Source organism: Pelodiscus sinensis, chromosome 20 (genome assembly GCF_049634645.1).
Source record: "Pelodiscus sinensis isolate JC-2024 chromosome 20, ASM4963464v1, whole genome shotgun sequence".
Taxonomy (NCBI): Eukaryota; Metazoa; Chordata; order Testudines; family Trionychidae; genus Pelodiscus; species Pelodiscus sinensis.
Window position 1 is genome coordinate 17,092,963 of NC_134730.1, and position 14,096 is coordinate 17,107,058.

The 14,096-nt window shown below is 44.4% G+C and overlaps 1 long non-coding RNA gene across 2 annotated transcripts in view; it reads left to right on the forward strand.

Moving 5' to 3' along the window:
• The first annotated feature begins 255 nt into the window (after positions 1 to 255).
• The window catches only part of LOC142819170 (uncharacterized), a 68,345-nt gene continuing 54,504 nt past the window's right edge, over positions 256 to 14,096 (forward strand). For both annotated transcript variants that reach the window (XR_012896967.1, XR_012896966.1), the window contains exon 1: positions 256 to 315. This is a non-coding gene — a long non-coding RNA (uncharacterized LOC142819170). The remainder of the gene's footprint in view (positions 316 to 14,096) is intronic.

A 14,096-nucleotide genomic window follows, 5' to 3' on the forward strand; every position in this document is an offset into this window, starting at 1 on the left:
TGGGGAATAGAAGAAATCTGTGTGAACTGTGTGTGCAAAAACTTAAGATAATGCCTCAATTCATACATCCAGAGACCTGATAGAGTTTTTTTGAAAACATATGGTCTAGAATGTAAGTCTCCAGTAAATGTCATCAAGTTATTTATCGTGTCTCCCTGGCATTAACTCCTCTCCCTCTCCAGCACAGGGCTGCCCACTTGCAAGCCTCCTTTCTGGAGTTAGTCCTTTAAATTTGGCAGAGCCAAGCTGTTGCCTAAAGGTGGCCATTTTGTAATTCACTGTTGTTGCTGACTGTAGCCTCCTCTCTTCTAACTTGTAAGTATTCTTAACTCCTATTACAACTCTTCCTAGCTTTCCCTATTTAAAAAATCTTTTGTCCCACCTGGTATGTTGTTAAAAGTGACAAGTATGATTTTGCTTAAAAAGCCTTCACAAAGCTCAGTGTTTGTTTGTTTCACCAAGTAAAAGAATAGACCTGGTAGGCACAGGGGAGGTTTGTGTAGCAATTCAAGTTTGGTTTAACATTCATAATGAGCAAAGTCACTTTTGTTTGCTGTTAAGCAACCTGCATTCCTATCTCTGACCACTCTGAAGTTAATGATGAAGGTATGTGGCCTGTCTTTCAGAAGTTGATGATGGTTTCTTTTGAGTTGTGCTCAAAGCAGATGCTTTGCTCCTCCTTCCTGTCTCAAAAGTGGAAGGAAGAATATGTTGTGGATTGTGGCCTGCTGTGGTGCATATAATAAGCTGATATTTATAGGGCCCTATCCTGCTGATATTCCTCACAAAGAACTTGTATTGACTTTGATGGGAGTTTTGGGCTCAGAGGTGAAATTATCTTAAATACACAAATAACCACTGTTTTCCCCCATTGTAAAACTATTATATTGTCTTTAAACTGCCACAGGGCTACTCATTTTTTTTAAAGTTAGTTACAGAGTACCATGGTTACCTGTCTGAGACTCTTACTTTTTATTTATTTTTATTTATATATATATATATATATACTGTTCTGCTTTTCTTTTTCCATCATTATGCTTGGTAGGCATTGAGGAGGTTTATGGGCAATGTTCCCCCTGCTTTTTTCACCTGTGTAGACCAAATTGTGTTATATGCACTGAGGAATATGCAGATGTGCACCACCAGTAGAAACACATGCTGCTGGCTCTGGGTGCTCTGCTATTCCTCTGGGTGGCATCTGAATCTCTCTTTGGTGACCACCCAAGTGCTCTGCTTATGGGGAACACTTTGGGTATTTTTCCCCTCTTTTGTTACGTTTTATTTTGGTTTTCCTGTACTGCATTTGAAACATCCGTTCAATACAGTTTTTTCATTTAAAACTATCAGACAGGGATAAAACAGGCTTGATCTGTTTTTTCTTTTACCTTGTAAGCATGCAGTGGTTCCATGGAAGTCAGGGAGTTATGCTGATTGAGCTGCGAGAACAGAATAAAACCTCGTGTTTAAATATAGACAGGAAATGTCTCTGTAAATTGGGATTTTAAGGAAACAAGTACATTAGATGGAGGTTATAATTAAGAATATTTGGTTGACCTTCCAAAAAATGGATCAGGCTGGAGATTGTAACCTTTGCTTGAATGACAGATGAGACTAAAATGGTGAATATTTATATGAAAAATCTGAATTATTCATGTACTGTTCAAGATATCTTACAGTGTAACAAAATAGAGAAGAAGCTACTAGGCTAAGGGTTGCATACACAGTGATATGGTACTTGATTTTAGACAATTCCTGTTTGATGTAAAGAGTGCAGTATATATGGAAAGAGCAGCTTTTTGTCTGGGTTTGTATCTGGAAGAGGTGCAAAGGCTACAAATGCAGGCTGTTCTGAATGAAGAACATTCAAGTGCATATAAATCATGGCTCTAACTTTATTATGATACAAGTGTGAATTATGTTGGTTTTGCCTCTGCAATTAGATGGTGCAACAGATGGCGAAGATTTATACAAACTGTAACATTCTTGGCAATGCGAGTTTAACAAATTTGTAGCTGTGTGGTCTCTCAAAAAGGATGAGAATATTTGCACCTAGAGGAAAAAAAGAGTCGATTTCTCTTTTTGGTGCCCTCCCATTTCCACTTTAGGCAAACACCTCAAGTTTTCCTTTTAAAGAGTGGCATTGTTAGATTACACCAGAATTTTCCATTCATACTTGCACTGCCTTGGTGGAAACCAGCACGGTAAAAGACCATGTATGCATGTTTCCAAAAGGGAAATGCACAATTAAGAGGAATTTTATGTGTGAGCATGTGGCAGTGTTAAGTTATGGGAGAGAGCTAGCAGCTGGTAGCATAATACATTTCTGTATTGCCTATAAGGCCAATCTGCATATAAAAAGAGATGAAAGAGAAACTAGTGAACTTGGGTTTGCTCTTTTTCTACTAATTTATTACTGTTTTCAGTAACACTTTATAATAGTTACTGTAATTACACTGTTGTTATATTGCAATTACAGTGGAATTAAGCTGTGATTTTGCTTTTCAGTACATAAACACCGATAATTGATATAGCTGGTAAGTTAACTATATGACTAAATAACTCCAAAGGAAGTTATTTGTAATACCTCTGTTGTTAAAATCCAACTGCATTGTACTTACACTGTAATTATGTTCTGTCATACAGTGAACTTTCCAGTCCTGGAAATCAGTGATAATTATAGGAATCAAGAAGCACAGCCACAGTGTAATTTCATGCAGTAATTCCTATGTAACTGTGGTATAATTACAGCAACTGTACTATGAAATATGACCAAATCTGAACTTCCTTCCACAGCTGTCTTCCATAGCATTTGAATGTGTTCTCAGTATGTAGAATCCCTCTTTTCATCCACTGTGAAAGATACTGCACAGCAGTTAGGAAAGGTTATTGAGGGATAGCCCTTTGCCAGATTCAGAGCCCTGAGTTTGTGTAGGACACATGCTCCCTGTGTAGCGCCCCCTCTCCACCTGGTTACCTTCTTTTAAAGCCAATCTCCTTTCAGGTTTGGATGGATAGGTCTGGGTTCTTCTGGATCCTGCCACCCACTCAATTTTATTCTTTCTGATTGATGTACTTGGCGGTGCCTCCACCCCCCTCACTCCTTCCTAGCAGGGTCACCAGGGCAGCTTGGGAGGAAAATTCTAGCCCAGGATAATCCCCACGTATTTGCCAGATAGTTGGAGACTCCCACAAAATAGCACAAACACATACACTATAAACACAATTATATTAAACAGGAGACAATTATAACAGAACAGGGTAAAACGCTATTTTTAGGGTCACCGGTGCCCAGCAGCTGTGAGGTTAGTGTCCTGTTGGTACGCGTACTTTGTTGGGGCCCTTGATGACTGTTGACCACAAAATCCTTCTCTGCAGTGGTTTAGCAGTGGAGCTGACTAGGTCCAGTACAGCCCAAAGGACTCACCCATGGGAGAAGGCAGTAAATCCCTCCACAGGTTTAATATGCTGCAGGTAATAAAATCCCCCAAAAAATTCCCTGACTTACTAACTAAAAATTGGTGCACTCACACACTCCATGAATTGAGAGATGACTCAGTCTCTGCAAAGGGCTGCTCTCTTCTCACAGGGGTCCTCTTCAAGCAGGAACCAGGCTGCTTCGGTCCCAGAATTTCCCCTCACCGCGAAGGGGTGCAGGGCTCAAGATGCAGACCACACAACTGCACCAAAATTCAAAACTACAGCCTCCCAGCCCAGCATTCAGACCCACACAGCAGGCAGCAGCCCTGAACTTGCTGCTAGAGCCGAGCTGACCATGCGGTGACTCCTCTCACCCAGGGAGCTGGAGAGCCAACTCAGCCTGGCTGGGGAAGCCTCCCAGCAAACTCCACAACTGGGAATCAACAGTGGAGACATAAACCCAGTTGAGGGATCCTGCCTTCAGGTCCCTAGAGACCAGTTCTCAGGGGGAATCCTGCATGCAGGCCTGGGGCTTACTAGCTCCCACACAGCCAGTCCTCCCCTTTCCCTGCTGGCTCCAGACTCCTCTCAACAGTGGTCTCTCCTTCCCCCTGAGAGGGGCATCTCACACCCCATGGGTTGCCCGGCAGACTCTGGCCCTGGTAGGGAGGGGGAGCCAAGGCAAACTCAGAGTGCCTCTCCCTGAGCTGCCAGCAGACAAGGCCCCAGGAATCCAAGTCATCTCCTTGGGGGTTACACCTGTAACTGGCTACTTACTCAGATTAGACTGGAGGAATTGAGTTTTAACTGGCCACTCTTCTCTGCACCTGTTATGAGCTGTGCCTCTGACTTGTTGCCTTTGAATTCGGGCAGTGAAACATTGCACTCCTGAGGCGGTGGGAAGAACCCAAAGGTAAAACAGATTTTTGTGCAGGTCTCTTCCAATTCCTCCTTGTAAAGAAGAAAGAGAGATAAATGAGTCTTACTTGACAGAATAGTGATAGAAATGTAGCCGTGTTAGTCTGGGGTAGCTGAAGCAAAATGCAGGACAATGTAGCACTTTAAAGACTAACAAGATGGTTTATTAGATGATGAGCTTTCGTGGGCTGAGGAAGTGGGTCTGGCCCACGAAAGCTCATCATCTAATAAACCATCTTGTTAGTCTTTAAAGTGCTACATTGTCCTGCATTTTACTTGACAGAGTGATTACTGGTCATTTTGATGACAATTTTATAGTCCCCCTCCCGCCCCGCTCCCGCAAAATTCTTCTGTATGAAGCCTGCATGCAGAACTACTTTGTCAGCTTCACAAGGTGGTACAAGCCATACCTGATTGTCAAGAATTGGGCACGTCTTGCAGCTAAAGGGTTTAAAGTCTTAGTGCTAGATTCACAAAAAGACTTAGGTGCTTACATCACAGAATCAGGACTCACCAGCATTCACAGCCCCCTGGTCCTATATATGACACTGAGCCTATAGGCACCTAAACTAACCCCACACCTATGTTTGCAGTACAAATTCCCTGGGTGCTTGTTTCCATTTGTAGGCATGCAATGCATAGCCTCAGTGTGGTGCCTAAGCCCCAGAATGATGTACCAGCTGGGGGAAGATGGTTCCTTTGTGAATCTACAAGTTAATGAGTAATTTGTGGGTGTGAGACTCATTTTGCCGAGACATGTGGGTATCCAAGCAATTCTGATATTTCACTGCTTGCCCTTTTCTAAGAGCCAGGCAATAAGAATATTAGCTTTTGGTTGGTAATTTGCTTGAATGTCTCTTGGTGTTTGTTCACTGTTGAGAATTTCTATGTAACTTTCTCATCAAGCATAAACTTTTTTTTTCTAGTATTGCTACTGAGACAAAAGAGTGAAGTTAAGTTTTCTATAGTATCAATCTAGCCACAGAATTGGCTTCACTGCACCACTGGCACCAGTCTTCCAGTCTCTGATGTTCTCTTTAATAGATTTTCCATCTGCTACGCTGTCCTTTTATTGGTGTATAACTATATTACCTTATGTCGCTGCCTAGTGAATCAGTGTGCAAAGGGTCTCCAGCCACAGTCTGACAGTATAATTGAGTTAAAAAAAAACCTGTCGTTTTCAATCTGAAATATTATTTCCTGTTTATTTCACACAATAAACTAAAATGATACAGTTCTGCTATCAAGCTGCAAAATACACAGATATCAAAGGAGCAGTCTGTCTGAAAGTTGGAAATAACCAAAATAATATCTACCTAGCATCTGCAGTGGAAAATTAATAGATTATGCAATCTGATGCAGACTGGACCAAGGAATAGGAGAGTGTATAAAATATGTGTGTTTTTAGAACTTTGCTGGTTGCTTTGCTGGAGTGTGAATTACCACTGCACTATTGGCTGACTGCTCAAGACTCGAGAGAGATTTTCAAATGAAATGTCTTTGGGCTGGATCCTGTAATCTTTTCCCTAGAAGTAGTGCAATTGAAAGTGCTGTCTATGGGTATGTCTATACTGCACACTTATTTTGAAATAACTATTCCAGAATAGCACGTCTACGCTGCAGGGAAGCCTCAAAATTAGTTGGAGGCAGCCTTCCCTAATGTAGATGTACTATCTCGATTTAGAGCTCCAGGAGACACTGGGGAGGAATAACTTAAATGGCCCAGGTGAGGGGCTATTTCGAAATAGCAGCAGTGGAGCATCTACACACGCCTTATTTCGAAATAGCTATTTCAGAATAGGTGTTGTTCCCTGTAGAATGAATGTTTACAGATTTTGGAATAAGTCGTCCGTTCTTTTGAAATTATTTTGAAATAATGGAATAGCTGTGTAGACGCTTGCATTGTTATTTTGAAAGAACGCTGCAGTGTCCATGAACCCTATGTGAATAAGGGAAAGCAGAGCCTGAACAAGATGTTTTCATATTGATAAATAGTGATGAACAGTTTCCAAAGCTATTCAGAGGTTTATTCTTAACATTGCTAATCCTAGGTATAAGTCTGCTTGCTACAGATTGGCCCTACTTGGTCTGGCACTATTGGAATTTGCCAAACCAGGGGTGGTCCCCTGCCACTGACCTCCCAGCCCCCTGCTGGCTCTGCTTCCAGCAGCCCCAGCTACCCTCCTCTCCCCCCCCCCCCCCCCCCGGGCTTGGCTTCATCCGGTTGTGCTACTGGTCCTGGCCGGACACCCCTCCCCCCCGCCCCAGGACTCCTGGCTGCGCTGCTGAAACCCCCTGCCACAGGGCTCCTTGTGCCACCTCAGCCCCCTGCCGCAGAACTTCCTGTGCCACCCCAGCCCCCTGCTGGCCTCCCTGCCCCTGGGCTCTCTGGTTCAGGATATCCATGGTCCTGCTGGACCACGCATGTTGTTGGACCAGGGAGGTATAACCTATATGACCGTGGTCCCCAACACGGTGCCCGTGGGCGCCATGGCGCCCGCGGGGGCATTTGAATGCGCCCGCCAGGTGCTCGGGGCTGGCCTGGCCCCGGGCACATGGCGCACGGGCGCTTGCGGGGGTGCGCGGCACTCGGCAGGGGGGAGCGCCGGACCCGGGCGCGCGGCGCTCGGCGGGGGCGGGGGGCGCCGGACCCGGGCGCGCGGCGCTTGAGGGTGGGGGCCCCGCCCCCGGGCGCGCACGTGTCCCCGCCCCCTGGTACCCGGCGGGTGAACGGCCACGCCCCTTGGCGCCCGACAACCTGAAAAGGTTGGGGACCACTACTATATGATCTATGTTTGCTTTTAATGTTGGTGATGCTGGTAGGGAGAATATTTGTTTTCTTTATTTGATATGATTGTAGTCTCGCCGAGGACTGTAATTAATAGAAAAATCATTTCAGACTTTAAATATAACCCCAGTGTTTTCTATGTAAACGTTCATCTAGTGTAATTTTTTTATTTTAAATTTTCAAAGTATATTGCTCTTTTAAACCAGCTGGCCAACAGAAAATTCAGCTGTAGTGGCATCATTATTTGTGCTACAAAGGAAGAGCAAAAACCAATGAGTCTGATTGTTCTTCAGTTCTATTGTACATAACTTTTATTAGTTCCTAGAATAATTTGAGCTGAGTTTTACAGAAGTTGGTTTTACAGCAGAATGTTTCTGAAGTTTGTACCTGACTTTCTGGATATAATATGATCCATGTCAATCTTTTTTTAAGAGAGAACCTGCTGCCCAGATTACTCTTGATGTGTTTTTATTGCTATCTCAGTGTGTAAGGCATTTCTTAACAAACTAGCATATTTTTTCTCTAGCAATTACCAGTAATAGTTCTTAAAATACTCGTATGTACAATAGTAAAAGGTGACCCTCTTCAAATACAAAGACATTCAGAATTGACAGATATTTATCCGTTTATCCAACTGAGCAATTGTACAGCTGCATTACTCTGTGTGTTTGAGTTCATTTTAGATCTCCCAGAAATGTTCAGCACAAGAACTAATTTGTGCTTCTGTTTGGACTGAGAAAAACTGAATCTACGAACTGCCATTATCCATGTCAACAGATAGTGGTATTTCTATGTAACTGTCATTTTAAAATTAGCCGATAAAGTTGTTCACCTGCAAAAATTGAGAGAGGGTTAAATGTGGCCCAAGGCTAGGCTCAATGAAACCACTAAAATTGCAGTAGGAATTAATGTGGCCCAGTAATTTTTCCAGCTTGACTAGCAAGAGGAGTTCACGTAGGCTGTGTCTACACAGGAAAGTTATTTTGGAATAAATACACAGCAATTCCGTTACTTTGAAATAAGTTCGAAATAATGGACAGCTTATTCCGACTTCTGTAAACCTCATTCTACAAAGAATAATGCCTATTTCGAAATAGCTATTTCAGAATAAAGCATTTGTACGTGCTCCACGTCTGCTCTTTCAAAATAGAATGGCCCTGGAGCGGGACTAAATTATTCCTTCTGGGACTCTAAATCGAGATAGCACGTCCACATTAGGGAAGCCTGCCTCAAACTGATTTTGAGGCTTTCCTGCAGTGTAGACATGCTATTTTGAAATAAGGTATTTTGTAATAACTATTCCGGAATAGCTTATTCCGAAATAACTGTCCAGTGTAGATGTAGCCAGGCAGATACAGAGAAAATCTTTTTGCCACTCTTCCAGTATGTTTAAAAGAACTACTGGGTGAAAAATGTATGGTATGTTGCTTATGCAATGGTCTTGTGATTGTCTGTCTTGTCCTATCCTCAGATAAGAGGGTGCAGAGAGGTAAGACATCTCTAATGCTTTGTTCATAACTATATGTAATTGTCTTGATAACTAGTAGAATCCTGAGCTTTAAAAAAGTGAGTTTATCAGAATTAATGGGCTTTATTTTTCCCTAATGTGACTTTGCATTAAAATATATGCCACATAAAAATGAATTTGTTAAAATAGTGGAAATTGCTACTTTTCATCCAGTGGAACTTTGTTTACTACTGTATATGAGATCAGAAGATACATCCTTCTCATTTTATGGCAAAAGTTCCCATTTTTGGACTCTTGCATTTACCATCAAGGACTCAGTTACTTGAGGAATCTATTGATTTTGAGTTTACAAAAAGCCCCCCTGGTCATGATTTTTAAATTAACCAGTCATAATGATCTGTGTTGTCTTTTTTTCAGATCTGTGAAGAAACTTTTATCCTTAATTTGTGTTGTATTTACCTGAAGTTTGTGGCATCAATGTGTCATTACTGAGGATACGGTTCTAGTGCAGGGGCAAGCAAGATAGGGCCCATGGGCTGGGTCTGGCCCTCCAAGCTTTTAAAACTAGCCCGCGGCCCACTCCTGTGGCATGGAACAGCTCAACGTCGCTCAAAGCAGCTGGATGCTCTCTGTGGCTCTCTGTGCTGTGCAAAGAAGGGGGAAAGGGAAGTTTCATGAGCTGTCCCCACCCCAGCAAAATCTCTCAGCTCCTATTGGTCAGAAACCAGCCAATAGGAGCTGAAATATTGTGCTGGGGCAGAGGCAGCACACACAGCCTCTCTTATCTCTTCCCTTCTTTCCCCCCTTCCCCCCCCCCCCCCCCCCGCCCAGTGCAGAGAGCTACATGGAACAGCCAGCCATGTGGTCCAGCGCTGCTTGTGTTGAAGTTCAGGAGGCAGGGAAGCCTGCCTGAGAATCCTGCTGGCCAGGAGATACTTAGGTAAGTACCTCCCAGCCAGACCTGCCTCTGACACCCCACCCCCTGCCACACTCCAACTCCCTCCCAGACCCTGCACCCTCTCCTACATCTCTCCCCCAGGCCAGAATCCTCTTTTGCACCCATACCCCCTCCCCAAGCATGCACCCCAATCCTCTGCCTTGGGTCACAACCTCCTGCTTTACCCAAACTACCTCCCAGACCTCATGCCCTTGCCTGAACCCAAATCTACTACCCCAAGCTCCCCTCTGCACCTAACCTGCATCCCAGGCCCCGCACTCCCTCCATTGAAAAATTTGGTACTTGACCACTTAACAAAATCTTGGTGTAGTCTCCCCCCCCCCATCCAAATTATTGCCCTACCCTATTTTACTATTTTAGTTGGACATTATGGAAAAACTTCCTAACTGTCAGGGTGGTTAAACACTGGAATAAATTGCCCAGGGACGTTGTGGAATCTCCATCATTTGGAGATATTTAAGAGCAGGTTAGACAGACCTCAATCAGGGATGGTCTAGATAGTGCTTGGTCCTGCCGTGAGGGCAGGGGACTAAACTTGATGATCTCTTGAGGTCCCTTCCAGTTCTAATATTCTATTATTCTAGTTCATTGATACCTTTTTGCTCATTTGTTTAATTAGATCAGATGTATCCTTCTCTAAGAAAAGGTGGTCTAGAACAGGATGAAATGTTTCTAGTAACTGAAAAGCTCCTTGATAGCTCATAATCATACACACTATGAACCAGTGCTTCTGATATTAGTGGAGCTTTTAGACTGTGCCCTTTCTCTTGTTTCTGGCTACATCTAAATTGCAAGCTTCTTTTGGAAGAAGCTTTTCCAGAAGAGATCTGATAAAGGTGGCAATGTTATAGTATTTTGTGGCTAGGGAGGCTGTTGGGAGATAAAGTGGAGCATGATGCAGCCTGGTTATATCTCAAGTGCTGCAAAACAATGCTGAGCCCTGTAAATGAAGCAGATCCCGCTCCTCTGTGCCTGAGCAAGGACTCCCATTTGTCTGAGAGGGTGTGGCAGCAGCTGGTGGCTATTTACGGGCAGTGAGACAGAGTCCTGAGACTGGAGGAGGTCTCTAGGGCCAAACTGCAGAGCCCAGAAAGCTCTCTGCAGGCTCTGAGGCATTGGCCATTAGGGGTCTGTGAGGCTAGACCAAGGATGAAGGTAGGAAAGCAGCAAGAGGGCTGGCTGGCATCTCCAAACCAGAGAGTCCAGGTCGGAGAGGGCTGAAGGCAGGCAGAGCAGCAGAGAGAGTAGCTTGCTGGCTCTAAATTAGATCCAAAGGCCAGAGAAGGCTGAAGGCAAGTCAGCAGTGGAGTAACTTGCCCACTGACATCTACAGCGCTGGAAAGCTGGACCTAGAGGAACCAAGGAAAGGCCCAAGTAAGTGATAGATGGTCCCCTGGCAAGGATACTCCCTTCAGAAGAGCAGTGGGAGGTTTTGTTGGGCACAGCAGCTTGCACTCCAGTTGGAAAGACTGGGGTAATAGAAGCACAGGAGATGGCTGCATTGGAGAGCCAGGAGGTGATGAGGGATGCCTGACTATTCCAGAGCGGGGTGAGAGAAGCCAGGCTCTAAGGGTACGTCTAGACTACATGCCTCCTGGAGATGAGGTATACCTGGGTGGTCGACAAATACCTTTGATGTCGCCACCCGTGCGACCAGACTATCGCGCTGAGCCGACACACAGCTGATCAGCTGTGTGTCGGCTCAGCCCGGCAGCCATGTAAATTTAAATGAAGCGTCGATTATTTAAATCGCCTCTTCATTTTCCTATGTCTTGTAGCCTAATCTACATGCCTCTGGCGACAGAGGCATGTAGTCTAGACGTACCCTAAGTTACATGTACTGTTTGGACTATGCTGCGGGAATTCTGGAATATGGCTGTGCGACTTCATATTCGATAGCTATTTGTATGCATGGGGCACCTGTTTTATATACCAGCCACCCCCCAAGGGCTATTTGCACTAAGACTTCCTCTGAAAGAGGAAACCGAGGCAGGGTGCACCTGGGCAACAAACAGGAAGAACTGGAGGCCCTGGCCCAGTCCAAGAAATATGGTTTAATTGGGATAACAGAGACTTGGTGGGATGACTCTCATGACTGGAGCGCTGTCATGGAAGGGTATAAACTGTTCAGGAAGAACAGGCAGGGGAGAAAAGGAGGAGGAGTTGCGCTATATGTAAGATAGCACTATGATTGCTCAGAACTCCAGTATAAAGAGGGAGAAAAACTTGTTGAGAGTTTATGGGTTAAGTTTAAAGAAGCAAACAACAGCAGTGATGTTGTGGTTGGTGTCTGTTACAGGCCACCAAATCAGGTGGATGAGGTAGATGAGGCTTTCTTCGGACAACTGAGAGAAGCTTCCAGATCTCAGGCCATTATCTTTGAAAGGTTATGGAGATTGGGAGAAATCCCAGATGATTGGAAAAAGGCAAATGTAGTGCCCATCTTCAAAAAAGGGAAGGACGATCCAGGGAACTATAGGCCGGTCAGTCTTACCTTGGTTCCCGGAAAAATCATGGAAGGGATCCTTAAGAAATCCATTTTGAGGCACTTGGAAGAGAGGAAACTGATTAGGAATAGTCAGCATGGATTCACAAAGGGAAAGTCATGCCTGACCAATCTGATTAGCTTCTATGATGAGGTAACTGGCTCAGTGGACATGGGAAAGTCAGTGGATGTTATATACCTTGACTTTAGCAAGGCTTTTGATATGGTCTCCCACAATATTCTTGCCAGCAAGTTAAGGGAATGTGGATTGGGTAAATGGACAGTAAGATGGATAGAAAGATGGATAGAAGGCCGGGCCCAGCGGGTAGTGATCAACGGTTCTGTCAGGATGGCAGTCGGTTTCTAGCGGAGTGCCCCAAGGTTAGGTTCTAGGACCTGTTTTGTTGAATATCTTTATTAATGACCTGGATGAGGGGATAGATTGCACCCTCAGCAAGTTTGCGGATGACACTAAGCTAGGGGGAGAGGTAGATACACTGGAGGGCAGAGATAGGGTCCAGAGGGACTTAGACAAGTTGGAGGATTGGGCCACAAGAAATCTGATGAGGTTCAACAAGGACAAGTGCAGAGTCTTGCACTTGGGACGGAAGAATCTCAAACAATTTTACAGGCTGGGAACCAAACAGCAAAGTAGTAGTTCTGCAGAAAAGGACCTGGGGATTCCAGTGGATGAGAAGCTGGATATGAGTCAACAGTGTGCCCTTGTAGCCAAGAAGGCTAATGGCATATTAGGTTGCATTAAGAGGAGCATTGCCAGCAGATCCAGAGATGTCATTATTCCCCTTTATTCGGCTCTGGTGAGGCCACATCTGGAGTATTGTGTCCAGTTCTGGGGCCCCCACTCCAAAAAGGATGTGGACGCATTGGAGAGGGTCCAGCGGAAGGCAACCAAAATGATTAGGGGGTTGGAGCATATGATCAATGAGGAGAGGCTGAGGGAGTTCGGTCTGTTTAGTCTGCAGAAGTGAAGAGTGAAGGGGGGATTTGATAGCAGCCTTCAACTTCCTGAAGGGATGATCCAAAGAGGATGGAGAAAGGCTGTTCACAGTAGTGACAGATGGCAGAACAAGGAGCAATGGTCTCAAGTTGTGGTTGGAGGGGTCCAGGTTGGATATTGGGGGGGGAAAAACTATTTCACTAGGAGGGTGGTGAAGTACTGGAATGGGTTACCTAGGGAAGTAGTGGAGTCTCCATCCCTAGAGGTGTTTAAGTCTCGGCTTGACAAAGCCGTGGCTGGGTTGATTTAGTTGGGATTGGTCCTGCCTAGAGCAGGGGGCTGGACTTGATGACCTTCTGAGGTCTCTTCCAGTTCTATGATTCTAAGATATATAATTAAAGACCCAAGAACCATCCACATTCAGTTCAGTGCCTGAAAGTTAGTTACTCAGTAACTTCATCTGGAAAAGTTAGATATAAAGTAGGACAATCCTGTCTGGTTATTCCCATAACAGGAAAGGAATTCCTGTTATGGAGTTATGAATTCCTGTTCACAACCTCCTCTGGCAAGGAGCTAAGACTAGGACTTTAACAGGGTTTAAAAAAGATCTACATAAATTCATGGGGGTTAGGTCCGTCACTGGCTGTTGGCCAGGATGGGTAGGAATGGTGTCTCTAGCCTCAGAGTTTGTCTGCAAATGGATGACACAAGAGGGATCAAGTGAGGAATACCTGTTATGTTCCCTCCCTCTGGGGCATCTGGCATTGGCCACTGTTGGCAGACAGGATACTCGGCTAGATGGACCTTTGATCTGACCCAGTATGGCTGTTCTTATGAATAAATCAGATCTAAATGGGTAAAGGTCTTGAAATGAACTCCTCAGGAAGGATAGAGTAATAAAAAATGTCCAAGCTGAATTTTATGGAATTTTATGGCTGAAATGTTAACCAGACTTTAAAAAACTGGACTGCTTCAAACAACATTTAGGCTAGATTGTCTGAAATATGATAGAAGGCCACTCCCATCTTCCTCACAAATTAAGTTCATGCTCTTAAATATGCAAAGTAGTTAGTTTTAGAGTTGGGTCTTATTAGGTCAATAACA